A 21296-nucleotide genomic window follows, 5' to 3' on the forward strand; every position below is an offset into this window, starting at 1 on the left:
TATGATATGAGAAAGCTTTGATACTACGATACAAAGAGCATGAAGGATGAATGGGTCAAAAACTAATTAAATGTGTGCAAAAGGTTGGTGTCGTGGGAGTAATGGCGACCGCAGAGATCGTTGGGTCAAGGCGAGAAGGACCACAATATGCATGGGAAAACTTGGTCTTGTCTTATGCTAGGAAGTAAGCCATCCCTAATATCACGTGCACATTATAGGGGATTAAATGAAGAACAATGCCATCAATTCAGAGAAGCCATGTTGTTGTACATTTTGATATTTGTGCAGTGTGACTAAGAATTAATTCTCAGTATGGAGATCACTCAAAGGCCCATTCTCAGAGGTTAATGATGCATAAATGTGATCAGTTTTTCAATGCCCCACAACTCCAGATCATCAGCATGCCATGAATCCATATAAGGGAGCCTGAGTCCACCCTAGGAAATCAGAGGAATTGGCAATGGAGATATTTTTCTATGTCAATCATGACACATCATGTTTTGTTTATGTTTTGTAAAGATTTCATTTCAAAGAGGAATCAAAATCTATTAGGACAGCTAGGCCACTCACATGCTTAGAATGTTGGCCAGTTTAGACGGCTGGAGCATTCAATATATTTTAACTGTTGGTTTGAATTCTCCACCTATAAAAGGGAAGAGGAACTTAATAGAAGGTGGGATTTTCCTGGTTCCAAGAGGTTGTTATTGTCTTGCCAATCCCACAAGTTTTGGCATGACACGTATTTCATTCCAGAGGATTAATGAAGAAGTTCTGGTGATTCCAACCTTTCGGGATATGTAGTATGTGTTCTTCCTCTGTATTCCACTTCATGTGTGTTTTCTTCTTCAAAAATTGGGTAATTGTAGCTGCTAGATTCACTCTTAATTCACAGATTTACTTAGGCTATTTGATAACGGATTGAACTTGCGAAATTATAAATTTATCTATGTTATGTATTAGCAAATGATACCTATGAAATTGCATAACTACATGTGTTATGAAATAGCTTATAGTACCTATGAGAGATACAGTTGAAAGCCTTAAAAGACGCTCCATAATTTATGCACCTCACTCCTTTTATTTTTTTCATGGTTCTGCCGAGATTTGTTGTCGAAGACTCTATGTTTATTCAGCCCTCTACACCAGGTTCCTCTCTTCTATTTCTCCTTTCCATCTTTACTGCAATGACAAATTAAGTTGCATTCTTTGTGTGTCAGCCACCAGACCTGAACATTTATTCTTGGGAATAATACATTATTCAAGTGTAATCTGAGAAAGATAATTGAACCAAAAATCTAAATCATTTTACATCCATCTCTTGAGTTGCATTGATTTATCTTTAAGAGAGACTAAGATGTCCTAGGCACTGACCTCTCCTCAACCTAGGGGTTGTCTCCAGGAGCCACAACATACACTACGTAAATTTTCTTCCGTATATACATTTCCACATACATTTATAGTCAATGTAAAAATTGTGTCGTCTATTGTTTTTAAAGAACAAGTATCATTTTCTATTAAGTACAGGCCAGAACCTGTTACATATTATATCCATTCTTCATCCACTAATTTCAAACAGCATTGTCTATTGACGCCACAAATTCGAACGGACTGACAGATTTCCTGCTGGAATCTGTAAAAAAAATTCAAAAAATCAGATTGCTAGATTATTTGAATTGTTTTTTTATGGTGGAAATGAATTTAGCATTATCAAGAACTCCTGGGGCACCCAAAATCCTGAAGTTTGGCAATTGTAATCCAGATTTCCAAAAATTTCTGCCAGATTTTATAATAAACTTGCTTGACTTTCCCTTATTTTCAGAGCTAATTTGTGAGCTCTTTACACTATTTCAAAAGAAAAATAGCCTAGCAAGTATATAATTTTTTTTGAAAAAATAGTCGGGCAAGTATATAGATTTTGTTCATACCATTTCCTAAAAACCCCTAAGATCTCTACGTACTTGCAATACATACTCTACTATTTGGATTAATGAAAAAAAAGACTACATGTTCCCATTGTCATCGTTGACCTGGGCTTCTTCTTTATTCACCAGCTGAAGCAGGGGTGGCTCTTCCGAATTGGTGCTCCCAATGAGGGGGACCCCATTCTGCGCTCCTGGGTTCTGAAAGTTCTGCACATCATCCTCTGTCCCGTTTGGATGGACGTCCACAACTGATCCCAGGGCTACTGCTACTGCTCTATCCACGTGTTGTTAACCTGTCGACTACCAGTTGGAGCTTGTCAACCTTTGTTTCCAGAAGTCTGATTTTTTGGTTGATTAAAGAATTGTGAGCGTGCATTTCCTCCAGGTGTACTGAGAGATTTACTGCATAGTCCAGTGCACCTTCCTGTTGAGTTTCTGCACCATCTATCTCCCTGGAGCCTCCAATGTTTGCCATTGCAATCGCCTTTTGCTCTGTTGTTCCTGCTTTGCAAAGAGAAATCCCACTTCTACTCTGTTTTAAGCTCCTCGGCTTGTTAGCCCTCTCTTTATACTTTCCTTTACATTCCTCCACTCGCATCGGCTTTCTGACTTCTCCTTTATTGTTTCGAGCCTTCCCAAGCTGGAGGCAACCTTGGTAATCCTGCACAATCCAAGTAACAGAGTGAGTTTTAAAAGTGTTGAATCCATATATATAGTAAAAAAACCAATTTAAATAACACAAATCAAGATTTCACTTTAAATTTTCCCTGAATTCCAATACCAAAAGTCCAAAAAATAACATTAAAAACAACTCCATTCTTCTCCGCTAAGTGAGAGTGTTTAGTCCAGCATTCCTCAGCATTCATCAATTCCATGATTATTCCATCAAAGCTAAACAAATGCTCTGCCTTCGCTCTTGATATCCAATAATGGATGTTTGCCAATTGTATTGCTTATGGATGTCATGGAATTGGTTGAATTGTGATGGCCCCTCCATTTGTTCTTAAATGACCTCGTTATGTCAAGATGCACCCCTTGGTTGCCAACGAGTCTGCCTCCAAGTTTAGTTCTCATTTAATATGGTAAAGATCAACCCCATCAAATTGGCCTGGGAGAAGTTTTATTTGATGCAGCATTTGAGGCATGCTTTGCTCAGTGTTGCCTTTAGCTTTACTCGCTTGACTTATGATTATCATAGAGTCACCGTAAACCTGCACGTGATGAACTCCTGCGATGCGAGTCGATGAATTCCTGAGATGCGAGCCAACTCCAATTCTGGGAGTAATGCCAAATATTCCACCTGGTTGTTGAATGCCTCCATTAACCCCTCAGCAAATTTGAACGAACTATTCTGCCTAGTTGTTGGATGCCTCCCCAAAACCCCTACAAATTTGATCTTCTTTGCTTCAGGTAAAGAAAAACCCCTACAAATTTGATCTTCTTTGCTTCAGGCAAAGAAAAACCCCTCCCCCTGCTTGTTAGATACTTGCCCTAGACCTCACCAAATTTAATCTTCTTTGCTTACTCGAGGCAAAGAAAAACCCCTCCCAAAATTTGATCTATTCCGCCTAGTTGTTAGATGCCTCCCCTAAACCCCAGCAAATTTGATCTCCTTTGCTTCCTCGAGGCAAAGAAAAACTCCTCGACCTGCTTGTTAGATGCTTCCCCTCGACCCTAACAAATTTGATCTTCTTTGCTTACTGGAGGCAAAGAAAACCCCTCCCTGAATTGTGTCGTCATTTTAATAACTTGTATTTTATAAATTACTTTAAATATATTTAATTAATTAAAATAAATTATTAACTCTTTACATATATTTAATTAATTAAAATAAATTATTAACTCTTTATCATTATTAGCCAATAAAATAACTATTATGCAAAAACTAAATTTAGATATATAATAAAATAAAGAAAATAAGTAGAAAGTGGCATCATTTTAAAGTAGAGAGTGGCATCATTTTTAACTATTTCAATGTTATAAATATATTTTATTGATTAAATTATATTATTAATATTTTTTTAATTTTATCATTAATATATAACTATTAGATTTAAATCAAATAAATTTATTTTTAAAATTCATTTTATATTTAGAATAATATATTATTTATATTATTTTATTTATAAAATAAAATAATTTTATATTTAAAATAACATATTATTTATATTCATTTTATAAAAATGTAGTAAATATATAAATGACTGAAAAAGGGTGGTCTTACTGTTACCTGGGGAAGTTTGGTCTGAGGTATCATGATAGTGCTCCAAGTGCACTATTTCTTCCAGTGAAATATATATATATATATATATATATATATATATATATATATATATATCATTAACAAAATTAACCAGATTTCCATTTCTAAATATAGATAATGAAAAATATATTAATAGATAATAATAAAAGTAAAAAAAAAAAATTATTAAAAAAATTAAAATAAAAATAAATAATAAAAGTTAAAAAGGTTTATCTAAATATAGCAAATGAAAAATATAACAATAGATAATAAAAGTAAGGAGTCGTCTAACGAGGCAGAGGAATTGCCTAGACGGCCAAAAGTGGCTGGAATTCTAGCAAAAAAATTTCAAAAAATCTTGTAGAGGCAGTGTTTGAATCGTGTTTTTGATGGTGGAAATGGATTCAGCACCATCAAAAACATCTAAGACATCTAAAATTTTGAAATATTTTGAAATTTAACAACTATAATTTGGATTTACAAAAATCATTGCGGATTTTTTCTAAATATAACCGGAATTTCCATAACTTTCCGGGCAACTCTTCCACCTCGTTAGACTAAGTGATAAAAGTAAAAAAACAATTCTATTTAAAAAGTAAAACAAAATTAGATAATAAAAGTAAGAAAAATTTATATTTAAAAAATAAAATTAAATAGAATTGAATATATTAGCCCTCTCTTAGCCAAGTTATGTGGTAGTATTTTGGAAAAGAAGTTAAGCATATGGCTTGAAAGTGAAGGTAAGCGGGCTAAAGGCCAAGCAGGTTTCAGGTTTAGGATCATTGCGGAGGAATGTCGTAATGATAAATCCAATTTATTTTGTTGCTTTGTGGACTTTAGAAAGGCTTTTGATACGGTTCCTAGATACAACCTTTGGAATAGATTAGAAGAGCTAAAGGTTCCTCTCCAGTTGAGAGCTGCCGCTATAAGGTTATACGAAAATGTAATTGTCAAGCTAAAGAGCAATGAGGGGTGGTCGAAAGATATTAAGTGTAACATCGGAGTTAAACAAGGTTGCCCCCTCTCCCCTACCCTATTTGGCATTTACATCGATAAGCTCGAAGGCTATTTAGAGGAAGCAGGATGTGATGGCACGATCTTAGCTCGGATAGTCGTCATCCTTCTTCTTTATGTTGACGATATTGATTCTTTTGGCAAGGTGCCCATCTGATCTTGATAAGCAACTCAGGCTTCTTAAGGATTTCTGCTCTACCATTGGTATGACTGTTAACACTAACAAAACAAAAGTTATGATTATCAAATCCAAGGACACTTACGCTAATTTTATGTATGACAATAATTACTTGGAGAAAGTGTATTCTTACAAGTACCTAGGAATTAATATTCATTACAAGCTCAACTGGAACCATAGCATTGAGAAAAGGATTAATGGGGGGTGGAAAGTTTATTTTGGTCTTGAAAATAATTGTAAAATAGCAAACCTCGTAATGTGGGATAAAAAGAAGTTCCTCTTTGAAACTTTAGTCACTCCTGTTATCTTATATGGCTGTGAGGGGCTGTGAGGTTTGGGGTTGCAGCATCTCCAGAGAATCATGGAAAAAGATTGAGCAAATCTAGAAGCGTTTTATAACTTATAACCTGAAAATTAAAAGTAATACACCCTATCCTATTCTCCTTATAGAAGCAGGTCTTTCCCCTATTGAGAGCCTAGTTATGCTTAGGTTTCTGTCGTACAAGCACAAACTCAATAACATAGACAATCATAGACTTCCTAAGCTAGCTTTAAATTCTAGCCAAAACCACCTAAGGCTCAATCGAGGGTGGCATAAAGACACAAGGGCCTGGTTAAACTATTGGGAGATCAACGAAAATGATGCATTGCAAAACATAAATAACATTAAAGATATTGTTACTTCTAAGTTCAAATAAAAAATGTAGTGTGAGAAAGATTTAGCAACTAAAAGAAAATTAAGTTATTATCAAAAGGTCATCAACCCCACCCTAGAAGATCAAAAGTATCTCTCTATTTTAACTAGCTCAAAGAAGAAAATTAATATAGCAAAGATTAGAACGAATTCTCATGAGCTCCATAGTGAATGGGCAGTTCCTAAAACGCCATGGATGGAAAGGATCTGCCATATATGTGAGAATAAGAACATCCAAGACGAAAACCACTTCCTCTTAGAGTGCCCCGCGTACAGGAATAAAATCTTAAATCAAAATAAATAATTTGTTTCTTTAGGTCCGATAGACCATTGTTTGGTCTCAGCGGACATTAACCACCATCATCGTCATCATTAATGATTAAATATTATAAAATAAAATTGAATATATTATTGATTTTTAATAAAATAAAATTGAATATATTATTGATTAAATATTTCTATTTAAAAAATAAAATTGAATATATTATTGATTAAATATTTCTATTTTAAAAATAAAATAAAATTGAATATGTTATTGAATTTTTATTTTTACACCTGTTTTTAAAGCAATTTTAAAATATTTAATATACATAATTAAATTTTAAATTAAATTAAAATTACATTTTGTCACGTTAATTATAACTTTTTCTTTAAATTTTATCACGTTAATTTGAAAAATAAATTAATTAATTAATTAAAATTACATTTTATCACGTTAATTATAACTTTTTAAAAGAAAAAGAAAATTAAAATTACATTTTATCACGTTAATTATAACTTTTTAAAAGATGCGAGAATCATTTTCTGATGAATTGAATATATTATTAATTTTTATTTTTCTACCTGTTTTTTTGAGCAATTTTAAAATATTTAATATACATAATTAAATTTTAAATTAAAATTATATTTTATCACGTTAATTATAACTTTTTAAAAGATGCAAGAATTATTTTCTGATGACTGGTATTAAATTCTGAAATAGAAATAATTCAGAAGACAGACTTGCTTTTTATAAATTTCCGTATCCGTTGCTGTTGAATTGTCCGACTGATCTTGATCTCTATGACGGTCATAAAACGAATTGAAATTGCTTTTTGCTTTAAAAGCAGATCCAAGGGTCATAAAACGAATTGAAATTGCGTTTTGCTTTAAAAGCAGATCCAAGGGTGACTATTGGATCTGAAGGTGGAGAGAATTTGAACGTTATAATGTTGAAGTCAGACAGAGCTTTTCTGTGCAATATATAAGACAGTTGAGATCAGTGTTACATTGCATTTTTGTTTCTCTGTTCTCTCTCTGTTGTGCTGTGGTCTTTCGATTGCTCCGTCTCTGTGTTGTCTTAATGTATTTTTGTGTGTTCAGAATCTTGCTTATATTGTCTTTATTTGCGTTTGTGGATTGTGGTGTGGTCTTTGGAGCGCTCCCATCTCTGTCTTATGTGTTCTGGAGTGTTCAGAGTCTTGTTTATATCTCTGTCTTATGTTTTTGTGTGCTCAGAGTCTGTGAGAGAGAGAAACAGAGAAATTCTAGCCAAAGATACTTTGATGGCGTGGTAATTTGTGGATCGCAGGAACCTTGATGTGATCTCCAACCGCTGTGTCTCAAAAATAATGGTAATTGTGAATGTGAATCGGATTTAATTTTAATTTTAATTTCAATTTCAGGGAAGGACATTGAGCTGTATTTGTAGTTTTATTCTATTATTATATGATTTTGTTATATTACAATACATTGGAAATACTTATCTGTGTTTCTTTCCCTGTCCTACAATGATGGCAATTTGACCATCAGGAATTCAGAATAAAATAAGTTTTAATTTCTGATTTGTAATGGCAATTTGACCATCAGGAATTCAGAATAAAATAAGTTTTAATTTCTGATTTGTAATTTTTCCTTGTGAGCAGGGTTTGTGATGAAGTAATTGAAATTGGTGTTGGATAAGTTTTAATTTCCGATTTGTAATTTTTCCTTGTGAGCAGGGTTTGTGATGAAGTAATTGAAATTGGTGTTGGATTTCCCTTGGTGTTCAGCTTCAGGTACGAAGTTAACGTTTGCTTTTGTTCTGAGAAGTGTCCACATTTTCTTGGCTATTATGTTTTCTTTTTTCATTATGAGGAAGAAAAAACATATACTTTACTAAATTAATTTTAAGTTTTTCCTCCTGTAGTTTACTTTACTAAATTAATTTTAAGTTTTTCCTCCTGTAGTTTACTTTTTCTTGTTCATGTTCCTGCTAAAGTTTTATTGATTATTTTGTTTGTTTTCTGATGGCTAACGTAGTGTATTCTCAACAAAGAAAGTCAAGAGCAGTGATAATTTTGTTTTAAGTGTCATGCCTTTAAATAATCTTTATGTTTTCTTACCCATAGTTTAGTTTTTCTAATGCTTAGGAAGGATGGATATATCTATTTATTTTTTGGCATTACTTTTTGTTTTCTTTCTTAAAAAGAAATAGATGAAGTTAAATTAAATTTTCCTTCCCCTTGTTTTCTCTGAATTGTGTTAGTTACAATTGTCTCTCTAATGCTTAGGAAGGATGGATATATCTATTTATTTTTTGGCATTACTTTTTGTTTTCTTTCTTAAAAAGGAATAGATGAAGTTAAATTTAAATTTTCCTTCCCCTCGCTTTTCTCTGAATTGTGTTGGTTACAATTGTCTAGTGCTCTTCTTAAATCATTTATTTTCGTGTTGAGAACTAAATTCCTCTGTGTTTTTTTCTTAAATCATTTATTTTCGTGTTTAGAGCTAAATTCCTCTGTTTTTTTCTCTGTGCCTTTGATGTTTTTTTTCTTAAATCATTTATTTTCGTGTTTAGAGCTAAATTCCTGTGTTTTTTTCCTCTGTACCTTTGATTATTTTGATCTGGTTTCAATCTTTCTTTCTGCTTGCTTTTCTTCCATATTATCACATTCAGCCAAAATAACTTTCCATATTTTCTTTAGTCACTCGTGCCTACTATCATCCGTAAATATCAAGCATGTTTGAGTTTTATAAATGGATAAATATCAAGCATGTTTGAGTCTTATATTTGGATAAAGTTGTATCATCTATTCTTCCAAATCCATCGATCAATCATCATACATGTAATCTCCGATAGCTCCTAAATGATAAGTTGTTGAGTTAAACAAGGTTCACAAGAATCATTGTACAAATTATTTTTATTTACAAAAGATTCTACGCAGAAATCTCCTTCCCATTTAACCCTACTTCTGATGAAGTTAAGTAATGCATTCACTTTAGCCCCTCATGGTGGATCACCACCGGACACAATAATCCCTCTATGCATATTAAAGTTTTACTAAATTCGCCCTCTCCTTTTAATTATAAAAGGTTTTTTAGGAGTTGCCCATATTCTCCCTCTCTCCCTTCGAGAAGACTATAATATAAAGAGTTTTTTTTGGAGTTGCCCTTCGAGAAGACCATATGTTCTACTATACAGGGTGTCTGAACGAGTGACAAGGTGTGAGGTCTCATGGTATACCGGTGTGAGATATTGGGAGATATTAACACCTTGTTAGAGGCACATTTATTACACACCTCACAAGTCTCTTCAATAACAAATACTCAGCACTAAACCATTTTTTCTTGCAAACTTTTTCCCTCAGGTTTTGGTTGAAATGAAAATCCAAAAACTCAGGGAATAGGGTTACTCATTAATGAAATTTGGATACTCGAGCATTTTTTCATGCAAACTTTTGGTTGAAATGAAAGTCCAAAAACTCAGGGATAGGATTACTCATTAATGATATGAGAAAACTATAAATTTTCAATCTGAGAAATAATATTTTCGTCTAATTTTTAATCTAACTTGAATTAAAAATGAAGTGGAAAAACATTTAAATACCTCTCATTTCATACCCAGTCATGACTTCTTGAGTAATTAGGATGCATCCAAAAGCACATTCATGGGCGACTCGTTCCTTCAATGGGAAGCATACATGCATTTGCATGTTCTTTCAATTTTTTTCAAATATTCTACATCGGTTGTCTTGGATCTCTTAGATTTAAATGTCATTTCCCCGACATTTAAATGACCTTCCCCAACATCCATCTCTTCTCGTGCAAGAGATGTATATTTGATGTTATGATCCAACCAGACCTAGGCTTGGAAGAGCTTGGTGCTTTTCACCGAAGCAATCCTTTTTCGTTGTAGTAAATTGTTTTCAAGCAAAAAATTATGCAGATGTCAATGCCACTCTCTAAAGACCTACCACTTTATTTCACTTGCAATTTTTAATCATTTACATGGTTAGTTTTCCTCCGGATTTGAAGTCTATTGTGTAGTTGTTGTTGGGTTTTATATGATTTTATAACTGTGAGTTCACTAAAATGGGTAAGAGATTAATATTCTCCATGATGGCTTTCTTCGCTATCAGCATTACGTATCTAATGGCTTTCTTCGCTATCAGCATTACGTATCTAATCATTTGCTTTATGTATCTACTCACTTGGCATTTCCAATCTTTTGTGTAGATTTCGTGGATGTTGTTTTCTATGTTTTATTTGAACTTTTTGATATCCCTCTAACAAACATTCATAGTGATGTGAGAGATTGATATTCCCATTTTAGAATCTATCTAATTTAGGTGATTAGGAGGAACAACATCATAATAGAAAGTAGAAATTCGACATAACCTTATTGTTTTAAATCAATGACATATTTGTATGTAACAATCATAACTTGGACATATGGATTCTATGATGAACCTTAATTGAGAAACCCAGAGTTTCTATAACTGTGAATGCAATAAAATGGCTTGGAGATTAATATTCTCCATGATGGCTTATCAGCTTTATGTATCTACTCACTTGGCATTTCGAATCTTTTGTGTAGATTTTGTGGAAGTTGTGTTCTATGTTTTATTTAAACTTCTTGGCATTTCGAATCTTTTGTGTAGATTTTGTGGAAGTTGTGTTCTATGTTTTATTTAAACTTCTTGAAAAGCCTCCAACAAACATTCATAGTGATGTGAGAGATTGAGATTCCCATTTTAGAATCTATCTAATTTAGGTGATTAGGAGAAACAATATCATAATAGAAAGTAGAAATTCAACATAACCTTATTGTTTTAAATCAATGACATATCTTTATGTAAAAATCATAACTTGGACATATGGATTCTATGATGAAGCAATTGAGAAACACAGAGTTTCTATAACTGTGAGTGCACTAGAAAGTAGAAATTCAACATAACCTTATTGTTTTAAATCAATGACATATCTTTATGTAAAAATCATAACTTGGACATATGGATTCTATGATGAAGCAATTGAGAAACACAGAGTTTCTATAACTGTGAGTGCACTAAAATGGCTCGGAGATTAATATTCTCCATGATGGCTTTCTTCACTATCAGCCTTATGTATCTGATCATTAACTTTATTTATCTACTCACTTGGCATTTCCAATCCTTTGTGTAGATTTTGTGGATGTTGTTTTTTATGTTTTATTTAAACTTTTTGAAAAACTTCTAACAAACATTCATAGTAATGTGAGAAAATTTGAGGTTCCCATTTTAGTATCCAATTTAGGTGACTACGAGGAACAATATCAAATTCAACATAACCTTATTGTTTTAAATCAATGACATCTTTACATAACAATCATAACTTGGACGTATGGATTCTATGATGAAGCTTAATTGAGAAACACAGAGTTTCCCATTATTTTAGAATAGTAATGTGAGAAAATTTGAGGTTCCCATTTTAGTATCCAATTTAGGTGACTACGAGGAACAATATCAAATTCAACATAACCTTATTGTTTTAAATCAATGACATCTTTACATAACAATCATAACTTGGACGTATGGATTCTATGATGAAGCTTAATTGAGAAACACAGAGTTTCCCATTATTTTAGAATCTACTCTAGGTGAATCTTAATTGACACATAAAAAAACACATTTTATTTAGGACAAATTTTCCTAATGATCGATGTATTTGAGGGCTCGCCTCATCCTTAGTTGTCACTATTTCAGCTTGTTGCGTAGCTACTTCCAATGCTTAGAGAGAAACTACGCTCATTGTGTTGATTGCAAGTCGTCCTTTTCCTTGTTTGGAAATAGATCTGTATTCTGACGGAAGTAAAAGGGTTGATTAAAGACTTTTTTTTGTTTGGAAATGGATCTATATTCTGACCGAAGTGACGGAAGTAAAAGGGTTGATATAGGGTCCCATTGTAAATTATTGAAAAAGTAGTATTGTATATTTTTTCAATATCAAAATAAAGAAAATCCCATAAATAACAATCATCTTAATGTCCCAAAAAAATCAAGTTCCTAAGAGTGAAGATGATTCTTTCTCGTTCTCTCTGGAAAAGTTTCAATGAGATAATATAGGATATTTGTATTTGCACAAGGGAGGAAGAGCAATTCCATTAAGAAACAGATGCTTCGTTTAATTTATTGACTTCTTAATAAGCTACTTATCACAGTTTTTTGTGAAGCCCCATAGCTAGTGCACGTCCCAATTTGAGTTTGTTTTTACTGAGTTATTGTGGAATCTAATAACTCATGTAATTTCTTTTATGTAATAGGTTTTTGTTCATACATAAATGTGTGCATTATTTTAAATGCGATATTTCCACTTGTGATATAATAATGGATGAAAATTATTTGTTTAACAGTTTTATCACACAGTGTTATGCGTAGCCCAATAGCTAGGTCGCATCCCAATTTGAGTTTGCCTTTTACTGAGTTGTTGTGGAGTCTAACTCATAAACTTTCTTTGACATTATGTAATAGGTTTTTGTTCATACATAAATGTGTGCATTATTTTAAATGTGATATTTTTACTCATGTGATATAATAATGGATGAAAATTATTTGTTTAACTTATTATTATGTTAAATACAGGGCAGAGAGAGAGAAATAGGAGATGAAACCATGAACTTGTTGCAGTTTTTCTCCGTTATGTAATTGTCACTTCGTTTTTAGGTAATTACACTTTATCATCTTACTTTTTTTTGCTTTTTTTTTTCTTAGTGCATATCATTTGCATTAGGCTTACTCGTGTCACGGAACACAGCATTCTGGATGTAGGCCTCACGCATCTGCCATAACCTCTGATCATAACAGAGAGCGGATGTATTGAGTGCTCGAGTAAGTGCAGTTATAAGGAGACCTGAAAACCTAATAATCAAGATACATACATTAGACTCCTCAAACCACTCGTATAGATGAACATAGTCTCGACTCCGAACTACCTCTATATCCACCTATAAAAAGAAAACCAAATTACTTAATCTTAGATTTTAATAAAACTTTACACTTATTAAATTTTTATAAATTTCATTTTAATATTTTTTAGATAATCAACCTGTATATTTTATTTTTCTAATTTTGTATGAAAATTACATATTATATTCATTATATATGATCGAAAATTATTTTCACAACTCTATTTTGACAATAATTCATCTCTTTCTTTATATTTTTATTTGGCTGAAATTAGTTGGTTTGGTTTCTAAAAATTGGGTATATTTAAATTAATTGCTTTGGTTTATCGAATGAGGTTTTTTTATTGAGAAAGAACTAGTATTTTCATTTATTTATTTTCGTTTGAAATAAATTATTAAGTTCGTTTATGTTTTCCACCTATAAATTAGTTTTCGAAGCCTTCTATTCATTGAGATGACATATGTCCATGGGATGAGATTTTTCCATCTAGGGAGACTTTTCTTTTGTTACTGACTTCCCAATCATGAAAAATTAGGGATTAAAAAACAAGGAGAGTAAATCAGATGCCAATGTGTTACAGTTGGAAATCAGTTGTAAGAGCCATATGTTACGTTATCTATCTCACAAAACCCGTAACATAGGGAAGGATTGCTCTACTTGTAGCAAATAACAACATTCAGTTATTCAGTTATCCATTGTGGAATGTCAATGTCAATACAGTCCCCAAAGGCACAAAAGGGAAAAGACTAAATTAATTTAGACATTCATGACACGGGAAACTCTTCTTTCAATCCTAGAGTATTCAGGATGTCAATACATTCCCCAAAGGCACAAAATGGGAAAAGTCTAAATTAGTTTAGACATTCGTGACACAGGAAACTCTACTTTCAATCCTCGAGTATTAAGGATGTGCACACGCTAGAACCTGGTGAATATCAACAGGAACTGCAATCCCCAAAATTAGAGCCAAATTGATTCAAAAGTTCTCTACTTTACACAAGCTGCCATAAGTCACATTTTTGCATTAAAAATATTGAATGTGTTCATGTAGAGGTGTGCTTCTCCGGAGAACAAAGTATGCCCGCATCTAATATAAGGCATGAAACTGCCATTTAAATACTAATGATATTGTAAACTGAATTACATAGATTCTTAAGGAATAACGAAAAATAAATGACAACCATTCAAATAGTTTTTGATATTGTAAACTAAATTACATAGATTCTTACGGATTAACGAAAAAAGAATGACAACCCATTCAAATAGTCTTGAATGCTAGCCACCAGCTATGTGCGTTGACCTTCCTGGTCTACAGCAAAAGTTTCTAATGACATCAGATTTTGATTTTTGGTTGTACTTGTTCGAGGTTCAAATGTATCGCCCTCTTTATTAACACCCACATTGTCAACATGGCTTGGGTGGACTAAAAATATTTATTAGGTGGGTTTAATTTAACAAAATTCATACAAAATTAATTTTGAATGGCATTAGGAAATAGTGATAAAGGTTTCCCAAGGCAATCGTCAAGTCAACAGCCACCTCAGATACGATAGGACTTTATATAAACATAGTATATTAGTGAAAGGAATGAAGTGCTATAGAGATGGCTCGGGCTATTGTTGAACAACAATAATAAATCCAGTTGTAAATTGTCTTCGATTCATAGTTGCTAAGACCAAAAGTTCTCTTTATAACACAGAATGTAGAGCTAAATAACATGCATAGTTTTCCCCAAAAGCACCAAATTGAATACAGATTCATGCTTGTTTTTCTAAATAATTTTGCAGTAAACTTGCTACTTTAAGTCTTTATTCATGGTCATCTGATAATAGTAACAAGATTTTGCCGTATTTTTAAGGAGTGTGGCTGTAGTATGGATACACAATACTGTCCATACAATACAGATACAGTCTGCCACAAAAACAACTTCTAAATTTTTAAAACACCCTAAACTCTCTCCCTAATATGCTTTATCTCTACAAAGTCCTTATCCTTATCTTTGCTCCCAAAACTTTTCTACACTATAATTATCTCTGCACAAAAGACAGCCTTGTCACAAAAAGAATCTCCAAGTCAACAGCCACCTCAGATCCCATAGGACTTTGTAGAGATAAAGTATATTAGGGAATGAACCCTCAAATCCCATAGGACTTTGTATAGATAAAGTATATTATGGAATGAAGTGCTATAGAGATGGCTCTAGGCATTATTGAACAACAATAATAATCCAATTGTAAATCGTCTTTGATTCCCATAATTGCTAGCACCAAATGTTTACTTTACAACACGGAATGTAGAGCGAAAAAACAAGCTAAGATTTCCTCGAGAGCACCAAACTGAAGACAGATTCATGCTTGTTTTCCAATTAACTATGGCTTACACATTTCTCAACATCTAAGACAAACTGATACCCAGACAAGGTTCACGCTGTAGAAATTCCTATCCCTCGAAGGCCAAGTTCAAAGAATCTAAATTCCCACGTACATACATCAGGTTTACAAAATAGTCTTTAGCCTCTATATGCCAGGTTCTAAGAGTAAGGCGTCCCAATACCTAGGCCAGTTCATGTCAATTCCCATGCCCTCACACACCTTGTTATAAAAGAGATTTTCCAGATAACATACGCTAGTTATAAGAGTCAGATTGAAAAGTACCCATGCCTGATTAATAAAGTAGGGTTTGACAGTATCTATGCCAGGTTCACGGAGTAATATTTGATGGCAGGCTCTAAGAATAGTTAGATTTTACAAAATAGTCTTTAGCCTATATATGCCAGGCTCTAAGAGTAAGGCATCCCAATACCTAGGCCAGGTTCATGTCAATTCCCATGCCCACACACCTTGTTATGAAAGAGATTTTCCAGATAGCATACATGATAAGCTACTTATAAGAGTCAGGTTGAAAAGTACCCATGCCTGATTAATAAAGTAGGGTTTGACAGTATCTATGCCAGGTTCACGGAGTAATATTTAATGGAAAGCTCTAAGAGTAGTAATAAGATTTACCAGTATCACTATAGGATAATCTATAAGTACCCACTCCAGACTCGTGTAGAGAAAATTCCCGTATAATATGTCAGCTTAATGTAGGTTAAATTACCATCCGTACACTAGCTTCATAGATACAGATTCTATGAATACAGACTTCTAGAGCAATCAACTAGTTTATGCATCGTTATCTGTATATGGATATGTCTCCATGCCCAAATCTGCTCGATCTCTATATGCCACTAAAGGATGATACTTATTCCCCTTATCCCATGGCCTCTAGACCGTGAGTACTTTCAGAGTGGATTGTACTACCATCTTTAGGCTATGTGGATTATGTACATGTGTTTGGGGTGGGTTCTAACTACTTGTATTTGCATTTTATGGCAATGGCCTTTACTGTTGGCAATGACCCTTTGTTCAATGGGAAAATGCAAAACAATGATACAAGGTAAACTAAATCTTATATTAATAATGGTGATGTCCTAAATCTTATATTAATAATGGTGTAATGAATAGGGAGTTATGGAATGTGGCTTATGGATCCCTACCTAGAACCACTGTTTTAAAAACTGGGCGTTTCGACTCTGATTCGGCCGAGTTGGTCCGAGTCATAGCCCAACCGGTCGACTCGGCCTTTGAACCGGACCAGCCGGCCGGGTTGTTACTGAGCCGGCCGAGTTGGCTAACGACTCGGTCGGCTCGGTAACAACCCGGCCGGCTCGGTAACAGCGGCCGGTCAAGTCACTTCAACGGCATTTTTTTTTTAAATTTCATTTTTGGGGACTCCCTGGGCTTCCCTGTCTGACTCTAATCCAGAGGTTGAGCCAGATGATGTTGGCAACTCTAGCAGTAGCCAGTAGTACTGGTCACAGACTTCTGTTGTAGAGGCCATTTCTAGCCTCCTTGGTTATGTGTTTTTGTTTTGATCTCTATATCATCATCGTGTATGTATTGGACAGTGCACTGGGTGCTATTTTGATATAATGGATATATTCATGAGCCTACTTTGATCATATGTTGTCTTCTATCTATATTCTAATGCTGTGTGTTTGGAAACATGAATGAAAATCTTTAAAATTATGTGTTTTTATAAAAAATAAATATTTAATGTATTTTCTACAATGACAAAGTCATTGAAATCGAGCCAGCTGAGTCGATACCGAGTCGGAGTCTGAGTCGGAGTCGACCCTCGGCCAAGTCGAAGTCAGAGTCAGAGTTTCAAAACATTGCCTAGAACTGGATCAGCAAACAATGACTCTCAAACAAGAAAGGATGCTAGGCGAGGTAGCGATGGGGAAACTAGCACTAGAACTAGAACTAGATACTGGGGGCAGCAACTACTATAAAGGGGATAGAATGAACAGAGACAAGGTAGTCACTGATTGAGTTTCACATCTAAATTCAGTAGTCGATTCATAGGAGATTCAAGTCCAATCATTGTAGATCCCTGTTGTAGTGGCTACAACAACCTTCCAAAAATTTGCCTCGCATGCAAATTTCGAAGCCTACCCCGGATCCTGCGATCTATTATCCTTGGTCATTTATTGGTAAGCTAATGATTTCAAGCTCCCCTTCTTGATCTTAAGAGTTGTCTGTATTCTCATCTTCATGCAGCATGTGTCATATTTGGGCATAGGGGTTGTTTGTGATGCAAAGGGAATGTTGTCTTGCTTCAAGGGAATTGTGTGCATGAGTGGTTTTCATCACATAGACATGTTTTACACTCACCTCGCGCACTCACATCACGAAGGTTGTTGCATCAAGCAAAGTATGTCTTATGTATTCTGGATGGTCTACGTTGTGTCACTAAGTGTCCGTGTGCGATCATAGTCGAGTCCTATCAATGTTTACATATGTTTCACTAATCTCACACTTAGCCATTTTCCCAAGCAACCTAGCCTCATCCAGCTTCCTAGAACTGTGCGCTTTGCTTCTGCAACCATCAAGCTTCCTCCCTTGCCTATTGAAACCTCGCAGTGCACAGAGACACCAACCTTCCTTGCCTGCTAAAACCCCGTAGCCCGCAGAGACCCCAACCAGTACTGCTCTCCAAAAATGTGCAAAGCGGTCAAGCTGCATTGCACTCAGAAATTGCGCAGAGGTGTCCTCCCAGGACCCCTGTCTCGCAGCAGTGCCCTAAGCCTCAAAACTACGCAATGTTGTCCAAGTTGTCTTGTCTGTCTTGCATGCAGAAACTGCACAGACAAGCCTCCTAGGGCCTCATTCCGACAGTAGTCACTATCCGCTGAAATTGCGTAGATCTACCTCTCAGTGACTACAAGAAAGGGTGACATGCTGAAATCACTTCCAAGGAGTTGAGGAGAGGGACCAAGGAACCAATCAATGGAAAAGATTAGGACCGCATGCAAACTCTGTCGGATGCATGATCATCTTGAGGGTAACTATGTTGAAATCACTTCCAAGGAGTTGAGGAGAGGGACCAAGGAACCAATCAATGGAAAAGATCAGGACCGCATGCAAACTCTGTCGGATGCATGATCATCTTGAGGGTAAGTATGGTAAGTAAAGAACACCTTTCGAAGTACACCTCTTAGTTGAGTTTGCAAGGATGACTTGTCATTGTCATATCATCCTGTTTTCAATAACATGCATGTGTGCAAACACGAAAAGTCATCTCATGTGTTTCTTCTACATGTCTTGCTTCCTTTTCACTTGTTTGACGAACTGTCGTCTTCAGCATGTTGATTGTTATGTCATGCTTGCGACCTCGTTCTGGTGATGATGAAGGTTGTGTTCGCTATGTACACATCTATCGCACTCACACACGATGTTGTATGCATTGTCGCGCAAGTGTCGTCGCGGTCGTTCAACGATCTATCACAAGTGTCGCGCTTGTCGCTCGCATCGTCAGTCAATCACACTGAGTGTTGTTGTCTTGATGGTTCGAGGTGTCTTGTCGTCGAGTCATGTTGAGTGTGTGTTCGCAAGGTCACGCATGCACAAGTTCACTCGTTCACACACTTGGTCATTTTGTTGAAGTTCTATCGACCGGACCATCCTCCAACAGCCAGACATCCGCTGAGCTGCATTGCACAGTTTCAGCTCTCAGTGATTATGTACTGCTGCCCAGAATTACACTGCGCAACCCTAGAATCGACTCGACCGATTGTCACCCAGAACAGCGTAGAAGTTTCCCAGCAAGCCATTTCAATCTGCATTGCCCGCAAGCACATCAACCGAGCCTCCAGTTGGTCAACCAGAGAGTTTGACCGGGCAGTGACCCCAGGACTCACTCCCCAAAAAAATTGCGCAAAAGCTGCAAAGCATGCCCACTCAGTTGACTAAAGAGACTACGCAAACATGCCGGATAGACACCCTGTGTCCGTCACTATCTCCCTTGAAAAATTGCGCAGTTTTTCCAGCCAATCACCCAGTCAGCCAACCTGCTGCTCGCCCAAAAAAATACGCAATTTTCATGAGCAGTCACCTAGCGGCCCAGCATCCCGCTCAGTTCAGAAGCTGTGCAAGGATGTTTAGCAGGCCAACCTCCCAGCAATTACGTAGTTTTTGCCAGCAAACTCTCACAGCCTGCTGCCAGCTCCCCAGAAAAATTGCGCAGTTTTTGCCCGCTGCCAGCTCCTCAGAGAAATTGCGCAGTTTTTGCTGCTAGTCCCCCTATGCTACCTGCACTGCCTCCCTGAAAAAAATTGCGCAAATATGCCCTCCAGCCGAGCCAGATCCCGCGGACAGTGACTGTTGATCCGGATTGTCCATTTCAGTCTCCCAGTGACCTCTACACAATTTTCATCGACAGTGCCTGGAGCCCGCATCCCGACTTGAAATCTGCCTTGCGCAGTTTCAAAGCCTTGTCCTCTCTCCCGGTCACCTGCATACGAAAGCGAACGACAATGCATCATGGTAGATTAGGATATTTATGGATTTGATGTCGTCTCATCATCGGTGATTGCAAATACAGGTACATGGATGAGACATGACACAACGATGAAAGGGATGAACAAGGAGAGCATGCAAGGAGATTTTTTCGCGAACAGATGAACAAGGACAGCATGCAAAGAGATTTGTTCGCGAACGAATGAACGAGGAATGCATGCGAGGAGATTTGTTCGCGAATGGACGAACACATGACGCATGCCAAAGTACACGCAAAGGAGCGACGTGCACATGCAACATCAAACAAACACCGAGACCATAAAAGACTCTGCACACCTTGCCATGCGGAGGTGAAGTTATGATACACCAAGAGGACATCCATCACTCAATAGCACTACAGCTCGACATGCACACCACCACCAGCATGAACACACCAGCTTTGTCATGTCGAGTCATGTCATGAGTCATCTCGGTCACATCACTACTGTGGGCCACACTGTTGTAATCAATGTAATGTAACGTGGAAGTCCAAGAGACCCACATGTAATCTGAAGAGTCATGTAAGTCAAACAGTCTTAAGGGAAGTCGGACAGTCACAAGGGCCAATTTTACCCTGGGCTATAAATACCCCTCATTTGTACATGCAAAAGACTTTTCACCTTGGCTCCTCCCACATAGCCTTGAGAGTCTGTAATCTTTTCTTTGAGGAGTGAGAAGTGGCTCCAACACCCCGCTTAATTCAAAAGGTTGTCAACAGGCCAGCACGTTTTCACACATGTATTGTAATTGTTTGTAAGACTATTCTTTGAACACTTGTAATGCATGTTGCTTTAACCTGTGTTAAGACAGTTGAACTATTTCGGTTGTTCTAATACATATGCTTATGAAAATGTGTTGTATAAGTTGTTAACGTTGTCTTGCCCGTGTGGGCTACCTTGCCGGACACTAGACAGAACCATTCCCATAAACTTGTTATAACGACCGTTGCACTCACGTGGACTATTCCGCTGGGTGTTGTACGTGCTATCCATTCATTGTGTGTTTGTGACTGCCGCATCTATGTGGACTACTCTGCCAGAAGCTGCGCATGTCCTGCTGTGTTGTGTGTCTCTGACAGAGTTGGGACTCTTCCCTTTCGACTAGAGACTCACTTCCACCCTCTCCCTCTGCGGTGAAAGAACCTTGACACAAGTAACACTAGCACTCACCAGGCACGCGAA

General features: G+C 35.9%; 2 long non-coding RNA genes across 2 annotated transcripts in view; one reads left to right on the forward strand and one right to left on the reverse strand.

The window, feature by feature from the left end:
• Window positions 1–1811: 1811 nt before the first annotated feature.
• The window catches only part of LOC149264553 (uncharacterized), a 78112-nt gene continuing 58627 nt past the window's right edge, over window positions 1812–21296 (reverse strand). Inside the window, exon 3 of the long non-coding RNA XR_016259757.1 lies at window positions 1812–2583. This is a non-coding gene — a long non-coding RNA (uncharacterized LOC149264553). The remainder of the gene's footprint in view (window positions 2584–21296) is intronic.
• Window positions 7078–21296, forward strand: part of LOC149264554 (uncharacterized) — an 89325-nt gene continuing 75106 nt past the window's right edge. The window contains exons 1-3 of the long non-coding RNA XR_016259751.1: window positions 7078–7663; window positions 8030–8086; window positions 12911–12991. This is a non-coding gene — a long non-coding RNA (uncharacterized LOC149264554). The remainder of the gene's footprint in view (window positions 7664–8029; window positions 8087–12910; window positions 12992–21296) is intronic.

This window comes from Pinus tabuliformis, chromosome 6 (assembly GCF_031772625.1).
Source record: "Pinus tabuliformis cultivar Carrire ecotype Pingquan chromosome 6, CPIR1, whole genome shotgun sequence".
NCBI classification, from domain to species: Eukaryota; Viridiplantae; Streptophyta; class Pinopsida; order Pinales; family Pinaceae; genus Pinus; species Pinus tabuliformis.